This window comes from Orcinus orca, chromosome 1 (genome assembly GCF_937001465.1).
Source record: "Orcinus orca chromosome 1, mOrcOrc1.1, whole genome shotgun sequence".
Lineage (NCBI taxonomy): Eukaryota > Metazoa > Chordata > Mammalia > Artiodactyla > Delphinidae > Orcinus > Orcinus orca.
Genome location: NC_064559.1, coordinates 52,016,774 through 52,029,090, shown reverse-complemented (window position 1 = coordinate 52,029,090; position 12,317 = coordinate 52,016,774). Strand labels below are relative to the sequence as shown.

The following is a 12,317-nucleotide window of genomic DNA, read 5'->3' as shown; positions in this document are numbered from 1 at the left end:
AGGAATTAATGTGGCTTCAAATGTAATATAAAACATAATTAGTTCTATAGCAGTAAAGGTTATAATTAAGAGGATTTGTAGTATAATTAGTATTGTAATGTAGAGTTTTTTTCGGGCAAGTGGTTCTTTTAGGAGGTGAGATTGGCTTGCTATTAACATCAAGGGGAGAAGTCATATTAATATTAAGAGTGGTGCGGAAAGGGAGTCAGAGAAAAATGTTAAAGAGTAGTTGAGGCTGTTATCGTTAAATTGGTTAAGTAGAAGTAAGCTTGTAAAGCTGATTAGTAAACTGTGGGTTGTAGTGTTAATTCAGATAAAGTTACTTTTTGATAGTCAAGTTAAAGGTATAATAGTAGGAACGATAAATTTTAGCATTGAAGGAGGTTAAGGTTTTGTACGTAGTCAGTACCATACGTGTTGGAAACTATGACTAATAAGGCTAGTCCAATAGCTGCTTCGCAGGCTGCAAATACTAAAAGGATGATTGGTATCATGTTGGCCAGAGTGAAGTGTGTGTTTAGGATTGTAAGGGCTGCTAGAATGAATAATGATAGTACTATGCCTTCTAAGCATAGTAATGCAGATATTAGGTGGGATCGGTATATTAATAAACCTGTGAGGGATACTGTAAAGGCAATTAAAATGTTAATGTGGACTAGAGACATTTGGTACTTGTGAGTTTAGATCACAGTCTAGTGGGTCGAAACCACTTGTTTTATTTTAAACTAAGTATCATATTTATCTCATTCTAGGCCTTTTTGGGTTCATTCATAGGCTAGGCTAGCTGCCAGTAGGGAGATTAGGAATAGGGCCATGAGGAGTATTGTTGTTAGGTTATTTGTTTGGATTGCTCAAGGTAAAGGGAGTAGGAGAGCAATTTCTAGGTCAAAGAGGAGGAAAGTAATTGCTACTAGGAAAAATTTTATGGAAAAGGGTAGACGAGCAGATCCTATTGGGTCAAAGCCACATTCGTAAGGGCTGGTTTTTTCTGCATAGACGTTTAGTTGGGGGAGTCAAAAAGCAGTAAGTATGAGTAGTAAGGCTAGGGTTGTATTCGTCAGTAACGTTAATAAAAGGCTTATTGTTCTTTTTCGGGATGTACCGAAACTAACTGATTGGAAGTCAGTTGTACTTGTTAATACTAAAAGGACTATGAACCTCATCAATAGATTGATACATAGAGGAATAATCATACGACGTCTACGAAATGTCAGTATCAAGCAGCGGCTTCAAAGCCAAAGTGGTGATTTGATGTAAAGTGGAATATTATTTGGCGTATAAAGCAGACGATAAGGAAAGTGGATCCGATGATGACGTGTAGTCCGTGGAAGCCTGTGGCTACGAAGAAGGTAGAGCTATAGACTCCGTCTGAGATTGTAAATGGGGCTTCATAGTATTCTGATGCTTGAAGTAGGGTGAAATAGAGGCCAAGTATGACTGTGATGAGAAGAGCTTGGAGTATATGTTTGCGGTCGCCTTCTATGAGACTATGATGGGCTCAAGTGATAGATACACCGGAAGCTAATAGTACGGAGGTATTGAGGAGTGGGACTTCTAGTGGATTTAGAGGGTGGATACCCGTTGGTGGTCAGGAGCCTCCTAGTTCGGGAGTAGGGGCGAGGCTTGAATGGTACAAGGCTCAGAAGAAGCCTGTAAAGGATAGGACTTCTGATAAGATAAATAAGATTATACCATATCAAAGTCCTTTTTGAACGGTTGGTGTGTGGTGGCCTTGGAAGGTGCTTTCTCGGACAATATCTCGTCATCATTGGTATATTGTTAGGGTATTTGTCAAAAAGCTTAAAGTCAGTAAGATTATTGAGTTGAAGTGGAATCATATGATTAGGCCTGATGTTGTAAGAAATGCTGAGAGAGCTCCTGTAAGTGGTCAAGGACTGGGGTTTACTATATGATATGAGTGGGTTTGGTGGGTCATTATGTATTGTCCTGCAAGTATAGGCTCACTAGTAAGGTGAATACGTAGGCTTGGATTAGGGCTACGGCGAATTCGAGGATGACTAATAGAGTGAGGATGGTAAATGTGATGAGGGCTGTGAATAGACTAATATTTATTAATGCAAGAGTTGCACTTCCGATTAGGTGTAGTAATAGGTGACCTGCTGTAATGTTAGCTGTTAGCCGTACTGCTAGAGCTAAAGGTTGAATAAATAGGCTAATAGTTTCGATTATCACTAATATAGGGATTAGGAAGGTGGGTGTGCCTAGTGGTAAAAGGTGGGCTAGGGATATTTTTGTCTTGTTACGGAAACCGATAATGACAGTGCCAGCTCATAATGGAATAGCTATGCCTAAATTTATAGAGAGTTGAGTAGTAGGTGTAAATGAGTGGGGTAATATTCCAAGAAGATTTGTGGAAGCGATGAATAGGAAAAGTGAGATAAGTATTAGAGATCAGGTTTGTCCTTTGAGGCTATGTGTAACTATCAGTTGCTTTGATGTGAGTTTGGTTAGTCATTGTTGGATAGCGATTATACGGTTATTGATTAATCGATTTGGTGTTGGGAATAGTATGGTGGGAAATATAATAATTAGAGTAGTGATAGGAATACCTAGTATAATCGGGATTATGAAAGGGGCAAATAGATTTTCGTTCATGTGTGATTTCAAGGGGTTTGTTGTTTTTGTAATTTAGTGCACATTGGTTTGGGGGAAAGAGAATAAAATGCTTTGAGATTTTTAGTTGAAGTAATGTGAAGAGGGTAAAGATCATAGAATGGTAAGGAGTCATGTTGATGTATCTAGTTGTGGCATATCATTAAGGGGAGTTTATAACTCTCAATCTTTAACTTAAAAGGTTAACGCTAGTTTAGCTTCTTAATGAAATTATAATATGGATGCAGATCATTTTTCAAAGTTCTCTAAGGGTACTAATTCGAGAACGATTGGCATAAAGCTGTGATTTGAGCCACAGATTTCTGAACATTGTCCATAGAACAGGCCAGGTTGTGTTGATATTAGGGTTGTTTGGTTTAGGCGTCCAGGAATTGCATCTGTTTTTAGACCTAGGGAAGGAACAGCTCACGAGTGTAGTACATCTTCTGAGGAAACTAGTATTCGGATTGTTATTTGTATGGGTAGGACCATTCGATTATCTACTTCTAGCAATTGTAGTTCTCCTGGTTTTAGGTCCGAGGTTGGAATCATGTATGAGTCAAAATTTAGGTCTTCGTAGTCAGTATATTCATAGCTTCAATATCATTGATGTCCTATTGTTTTTACGGTAAGGGAGGGATTGTTAATTTCTTCTATTATGTAGAGAATTCGTAGAGAAGGTAGGGCGATTATAATTAAGATAACGGCTGGGAGGACAGTTCAAATAGTTTCTACTTCTTGAGCGTCTATTGTACTAGTGTGTGTTAATTTGGTTGTAAGTATCAGTGTAATAATATAGAGGACTAGGGAGCTAATTAGGAAAACAATCATTAATGCATGGTCATGAAACTGTAGGAGTTCTTCTATAACAGGTGATGCTGCGTCTTGTAAGCCTAGTTGGAAGGGGTATGCCATGGAGATATACAGGATTTTCACTTGTGATTTAACTTTGACAAAGTTACGTAAGACTTTACTAATATCTCGCTCATAAAGAAAGACATAATGGTTATGATGTTGGCTTGAAACCGATTAGAGGGGGTTCGATTCCTTCCTTTCTTGAATATTTTAGGTTGACATATACCGGTTCCTCAAATGTGTGGTATGGTGGAGGACATCCGTTTAGTCATTCAAGGTTTGTGGAGGTGAGGTCTACTGCTAATACTTCCCCGTTTAGATGCGAATGCTTCTCAGATAATGAAGATTATCAGTATGACTGCTGTCAGTGAGATAAAGGAGCCTATTGATGAGATGGTATTTCATGTTGTGTAGGCATCTGGATAGTCGGAGTATCAGCGAGGTATTCCAGATAGGCCTAGGAAGTGTTGTGGGAAGAATGTTATATTTACACCTACGAATATAATTATGAATTGGATTTTTGTTCATGTTGGGTTAAGTGTATAGCCTGAAAATAGTGGAAATCAGTGGACGAAACCTCCTATAATGGCAAAGAGAGCTCCTATTGAAAGCACGTAGTGAAAATGGGCAACCACATAATAGGTGTCGTGGAGAATGATGTCTAGGGATGAGTTAGCCAGGATAATACCGGTTAAACCTCCTACTGTGAATAAGAAAATAAAGCCTAAAGCTCATATTAGGGCGGGAGATCATTTAATACTTCCTCCGTGAAGTGTTGCCAGTCAGCTGAAGACTTTTACTCCTGTAGGAATTGCAATAATTATAGTGGCTGATGTAAAGTATGCTCGTGTATCTACGTCTATTCCAACTGTAAATATATGATGAGCTCATACAATAAAACCCAGGAAACCAATAGAAACTATAGCTCATACTATTCCCATATACCCGAAAGGTTCTTTTTTCCCCGAATAATAGGTAACGATATGTGAAATTATTCCGAAGCCGGGCAGAATTAGAATATATACTTCGGGATGGCCAAAAAATCAGAATAGGTGTTGATACAGGATTGGGTCCCCTCCTCCTGCTGGGTCGAAAAAGGTTGTGTTTAGGTTTCGATTGGTTAATAGTATAGTAATTCCGGCTGCTAAGACGGGTAGTGATAGTAAGAGTAAGACTGCTGTGACCAAGACTGATCAGACGAAGAGAGGTGTTTGGTATTGGGTTATAGCGGGTGGTTTTATATTAATAATAGTTGTAATGAAGTTAATAGCCCCAAGGATTGAAGATACACCGGCTAAATGTAGAGAGAAAATAGTAAGGTCTACTGAGGCTCCTGCGTGTGCTAGATTTCCGGCTAGAGGAGGATATACAGTTCAGCCTGTTCCTGCGCCGGCTTCAATTATTGAAGATGCTATCAGTAGTAGAAAGGAAGGGGGAAGTAGTCAGAAGCTTATGTTGTTTAGACGAGGGAATGCTATGTCAGGGGCTCCAATTATCAAGGGAACTAGTCAGTTTCCAAATCCCCCAATTATGATAGGTATAACCATAAAGAAAATTATTACGAAGGCGTGAGCTGTTACTAGAACATTATAAAGTTGGTCGTCTCCGATAAGTGTGCCAGGTTGACCTAATTCAGCACGAATCAACAAGCTTAGACCAGTACCCACTATTCCTGCCCAGGCGCCAAATAGTAAATACAGAGTACCAATGTCTTTGTGATTGGTAGAGAATAGTCATCGGTTTATGAACATAGGTAAAATGGCCGAGTAGGCATTAGACTACTAAATCTAATGGCCGAGTAGGCATTAGACTACTAAATCTAAAGACAGGGGTAAAGTCCTCTTTTTGCCAAGTCCTGTGGTGAATAATCATTTTGAATTGCAAATTCAAAGAAGCAGCTTCAATCCTGCTGGGACATCTCCCGCTTTCTCGCGGCGGGAGTAGATTGAAGCCAGTTTATTAGGGTATTTAGCTGTTAACTAAAAGTTCGTGGGAGATGTATGCCTCCAATCTAGTGAGGATTTAGCTTAATTAAAGTGTTTGATTTGCATTCAATTGATGTGAGATATGGTCTTGCAATCCTTATTGGGCAGGGGTTAAGTAAAATTATACTTGCTTAGGGCTTTGAAGGCTCTTGGTCTTATTTAAGCTAAACCCCTATAGTAGGATAAAGAGTGCTGGTGTAAGAGGTAGGAGTATTGTGGATAGTACGATTGCTGTTGGTAAAAGGGTTATTTGTTTTGTGGAGTGGAATTGTCATTTTATTTTTATGTTGTTGGTAGAGGGGAACAGGGTTAATGCTGTGGAGTAGGTAAGGCGTATATAGAAATATAGGTTGAGTAGAGCTGTGATGGCTATGAGGGTGGGTAGGATGAGGGTGTCGTTTTTTGTTAGTTCTTGAATAATCATTCATTTGGGTATAAAGCCTGTGAGTGGAGGAAGTCCTCCTATGGAGAGTAGGGTAAGCATAGTAAAGGTTGTTATAACAGGTATTGTATTTCATGTTTGGGATAGTAGTAGTGTGGTGGTAGTGGAGTTTTGAATAAGTAGTATAAATATGGTGAAGGTTATTACAATGTAAATTAATAGATTTATTAGGGTGAGGGCTGGGTTGTATAATAAAATAGCGGTTATTCATCCTATGTGAGCAATTGATGAATAGGCTATGATTTTTCGGAGTTGTGTTTGGTTTAGTCCACCTCAGCCTCCGATTAGAATTGATAGGAAGGATATAGTAATTATTAGGTGTAGATTGATTGATGGTGAAATTTGATAAAGGATTGAGATGGGTGCGAGTTTTTGTCACGTAAGTAGGATTAGTCCTGTGCTTAGGGGAACACCTTGTGTAACTTCTGGTACTCAAAAGTGAAAAGGGGATAATCCTAGTTTAATGGCTAAAGCTATTGTTATTAGAATGGATGCTGTTGGGTCGAATAATTTTATGATGGTTCATTGGCTGGAGTGTATTAGGTTAATAATAATTGCTAGTATAAGTAATGAGGATGCTGTGGCTTGTGTTAGAAAGTATTTGGCTGAGGCTTCTGTGGCTCGAGGATTAGGTTTTTTTATTATGATAGGAATGATGGCTATCATATTTATTTCTAGTCCAATTCAGGCGAACAGTCAATGGGAGCTAATGGTTACAATTGTTGTGCTTAGGATGATGGTTGTTAGTAGGGTGATAGAGACGAATGGGTTAATTAGTATGGGAAGGATATGAACCAACATTTCCGGGGTATGGGCCCGGTAGCTTATTTAGCTGACCTTACTATAGATTATGGTGTAGTGTGGTAGCACGGAGAATTTTGAATTCTTAAGGGTAGGTTCGATTCCTATTATTATAGAAATAAGAGGACTCAAACCTCTATTATTTACTCTATCAAAGTAATTCTTTTGTCAGACATATTTCTTATTTTATGTTTGGGGTGGGATGCCTGCTGTTATAATGGGCAGTGAGATGTGTCATATGCAGAGAGCTAGTGTCAGTGGGAGGAAATTTTTTCAGAGGAGGTGTATTAGTTGGTCATATCGGAATCGGGGGTAGGATGCTCGGATTCATAGGAAGGATATTGTTAATAGTAGCGATTTGATGATTAGGTTTGTTGTGCATAGTTCTGGTATGTAGGGGTCGTGGAATGCTCCTAGAAATAAGATAGTTGTGAATATATTTATTATGATAATGTTAGCATATTCTGCTAGGAAGAATAGGGCGAAAGGGCCTGCTGCATATTCTACATTAAAGCCAGATACGAGTTCTGATTCTCCTTCTGTAAGGTCGAAAGGGGCTCGGTTAGTTTCTGCTAAGGTGGAAATAAATCATATTATGGCTAGTGGTCATGAAGGGAAGAGTAATCATAGTTTTTTTTGTGTAGTGTTTAGTGTAGATAGAGTGAAGGAGCTTTAAGGCTCCTTGGAGTATAGTTGATTATTTTGTGTTAGTTTCAGGTGTACAGCAAAGTGATTCATTATACATATACATGTATCTGTTCTTTTTCAAATTCTTTTCCCTTTAGGTTATTACACAATATTGAGCATAGTACCTTGTGCTATACGATAGGTCCTTGTTGGTTATCTATTTTAAATATAGTAGTGTGTATATATCAATCCCAAACTCCCAGTTTATCCTCCCCCCCCCCACCTTTCTCCTTTGGTAACCATAAGTTTATTTTCTAAGTCTATGAATCTGTTTCTGTTTTGTAATAAGTTCATTTGCATCATTTTTTTTGATTCCACATATAAGTGATATCATATGATATTTGTCTTTCTCTGTCTTCACTTAGTATGATAATCTCCAGGTCCATCCATTATTTCATTCTTTATATATATTTTATTTATATATATTTCATTCTTTATATATATGTACCACATCTTCTTTATCCATTCCTCTGTTAATGGACATTTAGGTGCATGGGTTTATCTCTGGGCTTTCTATCCTGTTACATTGATCTATATTTGTTTTTGTGCCAGTACCGTACTGTTTTGATGACTGTAGCTTTGTAGTATAGTCTGAAGGCTGGAGGAACTGATTCCTCCAGTTCTGTTATTCTTTCTTAAGATTGCTTTGGCTGTTTGGGGTCTTCTGTGTCTCCATACAAATTATAACATTTTTTGTTCTATTTCTGTGGAAAAATGCCATTGGTACAATAATGCAATAGGGGTTGCATTGCATCTGTAGATTGCCATGGGTAGTATAGTCATTTTGACAATATTGATCCTTCTAATATAAGAACATGGTATATCTTTACATATGTTTGTGTCATCTTTGATTTCTTTATCAGTGTCTTACAGTTTTTGGAGTACAGGTCTTTTGGCTCCTTAAGTAGGTTTATTCCTAGGTATTTTATTCTTTTTGATGCAGTGGTAAATGGGATTGTTTCTTTAATTTCCCTTTCTGATCTTTTGTTGTTAGTGTATAGAAATGCAACAGACTTCTGTGTATTAATTTTGTATCCTGTCACTTTACCAAATTCAGATGAGCTCTAGTAGTTTTCTGGTAGCATCTTTAGGATTTTCTGTGTATCGTATCATGTAATCTGCAAACAGTGATGGTTTTACTTCTTTTCCAATTTGAATTCCTTTTCTTTTTATATCTTTTTCTTCTCTGATTGCCATGGTTAGAACTTCCAAAACCTATGTTGAATAAAAGTGGCAAAAATGAGGGGGCTTCCCTGGTGGTGCAGTGGTTAAGAATTCGCCTGACAATGCAGGGGACATGGGGTCGAGCCCTGGTCTGGGAAGATCCCACATGCCACGGAGCAACTAAGCCCGTGCGCCACAACTACTGAGCCTGCGCTCTAGAGCCCGCGAGCCACAACGACTGAGCCCATGTGCCATAGCTACTGAAGCACCTAGAGCCCGTGCTCCACAACAAGACAAGCCACTGCAATGAGAAGACCGCACACTGCAACGAAGAGTAGACCCCGTGTTATCTATTTTATACATATTAGTGTATATATGTCAATCTCAATCTCCCAATTCATACCACCCCACCCCACCCCGCCACTGCTTTCCCCCCTTGGTGTCTGTACGTTTGTTCTCTACTTCTATGTCTCTGTTTCTGCCTTGCAAACAGGTTCATCTGTACCATTTCTCTAGATTCCATATATATGCGTTAATATACAATATTTGTTTTTCTCTTTCTGACTTACTTCACTCTGTGTGACAGTCTCTAGGTCCATCCACATCTCTATAAATGACCCAGTTCCATTCCTTTTTATGGCTGAGTAATATTCCATTGTATATATGTACCACATCTTCTTTATCCATTCATCTGCCCATGGGCATTTAGCTTGATTCCATGACCTGGCTATTGTAAATAGTGCTGCAGTGAACATCGGGGTGCATGTGGCTTTTTGAATTATGGTTTTCTCTGGGTATATGCCCAGTAGTGGGATTGCTGGGTCATATGGTAATTCTATTTTTAGTTTTTTAAGGAACCGCCATACTGTTCTCCAGCGTGGCTGTATCAATTTACATTCCCACCAACAGTGCAAGAGGGTTCCCTTTTCTCCACACCCTCTCCAGCATTTGTTGTTTGTAGATTTCTGATGATGCCTGTTCTAACTAGTGTGAGGTGATACCTCATTGTAGTTTTGATTTGCATTTCTCTAATAATTAGTGCTGTTGAGCAGCTTTTCATGTGCCTCTTGGCCATCTGTCTGTCTTCTTTGAAAAAATGTCTATTTAGGTCTTCTGCCCATTTTTGGATTTTTTGTTTTTTTAATATTGAGCTGCATGAGCTGTTCATATATTTTGGAGATGAATCATTTGTCCATTGATTTCATTTGCAATATTTTCTCCCATTCTGAGGGTTGCCTTTTCGTCTTGTTTATAGTTCCCTTTGCTGTGCAAAAGCTTTTAAGTTTCATTAGGTCCCATTTGTTTATTTTTGTTCTTATTTCCATTACTCTAGGAGATGGGTCAAAAAAGATCTTGCTGTGAGTTACGTCAAAGAGTGTTATTCCTATGTTTTCCTCTGAGAGTTTTATGGAGTCCAATCTTACATTTAGGTCTTTAATCCATTTTGAGTTTATTTTTGTGTATGGTGTTAGGGAGTGTTCTAATTTCATTCTTTTACATATAGCTGTCCAGTTTTCCCAGCACCATTTGTTGAAGAGACTGTGTTTTCTCCATTGTATATCCTTGCCTCCTTTGTCATAGATTAGTTGACCATAAGTGTGTGGGTTTATCTCTGGGCTTTCTATCCTGTTCCACTGATCTGTATTTCTGTCTTTGTGCCAATACCATATTGTCTTGATTACTGTAGCTTCGTCATATAGTCTAAAGTCAAAGTCTGATTCCTCCAGCTCCATTTTTTCCCCTCAAGATTGCTTTGGCTATTTGGGGTCTTTTGTGTCTCCATGCAAATTTAAAGACGTTTTGTTCTAGTTCCGTAAGAAATGCCACTGGTAATTTGATAGGGATTGCACTGAATCTGTACATTGTTTTGGGTAGGATAGTCATTTTCACAATATTGAGTCTTCCAATCCAAGAACATGATATATTTTTCCATCTGTGTCATCTTTGATTTCTTTCATCAGTGTCTTACAGTTTTCTGAGTACAGGTCTTTTACCTCCCTAGGTTGGTTTATTCCTAGGTATTTTATTCTTTTTGTTGCAGTGTTGAATGGGATTGTTTCCTTAATTTCTCTTTCTGATCTTTCGTTGTTAGTGTATAGGTGTGCAAGCTATTTCTGTGCATTAATATTGTATCCTGCAACTTTACCAAATTCATTGATTAGCTCCAGTAGTTTTCTGGTGGCATCTTTAGGATTCTCTATGTATAGTACCATGTCATCTGCAAACAGTGACAGTTTTGCTTCTTTTCAATTTGGATTCCTTTTATTTTTCTTCTCTGATTGCTGTAGCTAGGACTTCCAAAACTATGTTGAATAATAGTGGCAAGAGTTGACATCCTTGTCTTGTTCCTGATCTTAGAGGAAATGCTTTCAGTTTTTCACCTAAGAATGATGTTTGCCGTGGGTTTGTTGTATATGGCCTTTATTATGTTGAGGTAGGTTCCCTCTATGCCCCCTTTCTGGAGAGTTTTTATCATAAATGGATGTTGAATTTTGTCAAAAGCTTTTTCTGCTCTATTGAGATGATCATATGGCTTTTATTCTTCAGTTGGTTAATATGGTGTATCACATTGATTGATTTGTGTATATTGAAGAATCCTTGCATCCCTGGGATAAATCCCACTTATCATGGTGTATGATCCTTTTAATGTGTTGTTGGATTCTGTTTGCTAGTATTTTGTTGAGGATTTTTGCAACTATATTCATCAGTGATATTGGTCTGTAATTTTCTTTTTTGTAGTATCTTTGTCTGGTTTTGGTATCAGGATGATGGTGGCCTCGTAGAATGAGTTTGGGAGTGTCCCTTCCTCTGCAATTTTTTGGAGGAGTTTGAGAAGGATGGGTTGTTAGGTCTTTTCTAAATGGTTGATAGAATTCACCTGTGAAGCCATCTGGTCCTGGACTTTTGTTTGTTGGAAAATTTTTTTTTTTTAGGAGTTTATTAATTAATTTATTTATTTTTGCTGTGTTGCGTCTTCGTTTCTGTGTGAGGGCTTTCTTTAGTTGTGGCAAGCAGGGGCCATTCTTCATCACGGTGCGCAGGCCTCTCACTATCGCGGCCTCTCTTATTGCGGAGCACAGGCTCCAGACGTGCAGGCTCAGTAGTTGTGGCTCACGGGCCTAGTTGCTCCGCGGCATGTGGGATCTTCCCAGACCAGGGCTCGAACCCGTGTCCCCTGCATTAGCAGGCAGATACTCAACCACTGCGCCACCAGGGAAGCCCCTGGTGGAAGATTTTTAATCACAGTTTCAATTTCATTACATGTGATTGGTCTGTTCATATTTTCTGTTTCTTCCTGGTTCAGTCTTGGAAGGTTATACCTTTCAGGAATTTGTCCATTTCTTCCAGGTTATCTATTTTATTGGCATAGAGTTGCTTGTAGTAGTCTCTTAGGATGCTTTGTATTTCTGCGGTGTCTGTTGTAACTTCTCCTTTTTCATTTCTAATTTTATTGATTTGAGTCCTCTCCCTGTTTTTCTTGGAGTCTGGTTAAAGGTTTATCAATTTTGTTTATCTTCTCAAAGAACCAGCTTTTAGTTTTATTGATCTTTGCTATTTCATTTATTGTTTCTATTTCATTTATTTCTGCTCTGATATTTATGATTTCTTTCCTTCTACTGACTTTGGGTTTTGTTTGTTCTTCTTTATCTAGTTCCTTTAGGTGTAAGGTTAGATTGTTTGAGATTTTTCTTCTTTCTTGAGGTAGGCTTGTATTGCTATAAACTTCCCTCTTAGAACTGCTTTTGCTGCATCCATAGGTTGTGGATCAT

General features: G+C 38.4%; 1 protein-coding gene and 2 pseudogenes across 2 annotated transcripts in view; 1 reads left to right on the top strand and 2 right to left on the bottom strand.

Moving 5' to 3' along the window:
* Window positions 1-12,317, top strand: part of TOR3A (torsin family 3 member A) — a 43,774-nt gene that overhangs the window by 15,264 nt on the left and 16,193 nt on the right. The gene's annotated exons all lie outside the window — the stretch shown is intronic.
* Window positions 1,152-2,716, bottom strand: LOC117201297 (ATP synthase subunit a-like; annotated as a pseudogene).
* On the bottom strand, window positions 1,152-4,663 carry LOC117201298 (cytochrome c oxidase subunit 2-like; annotated as a pseudogene).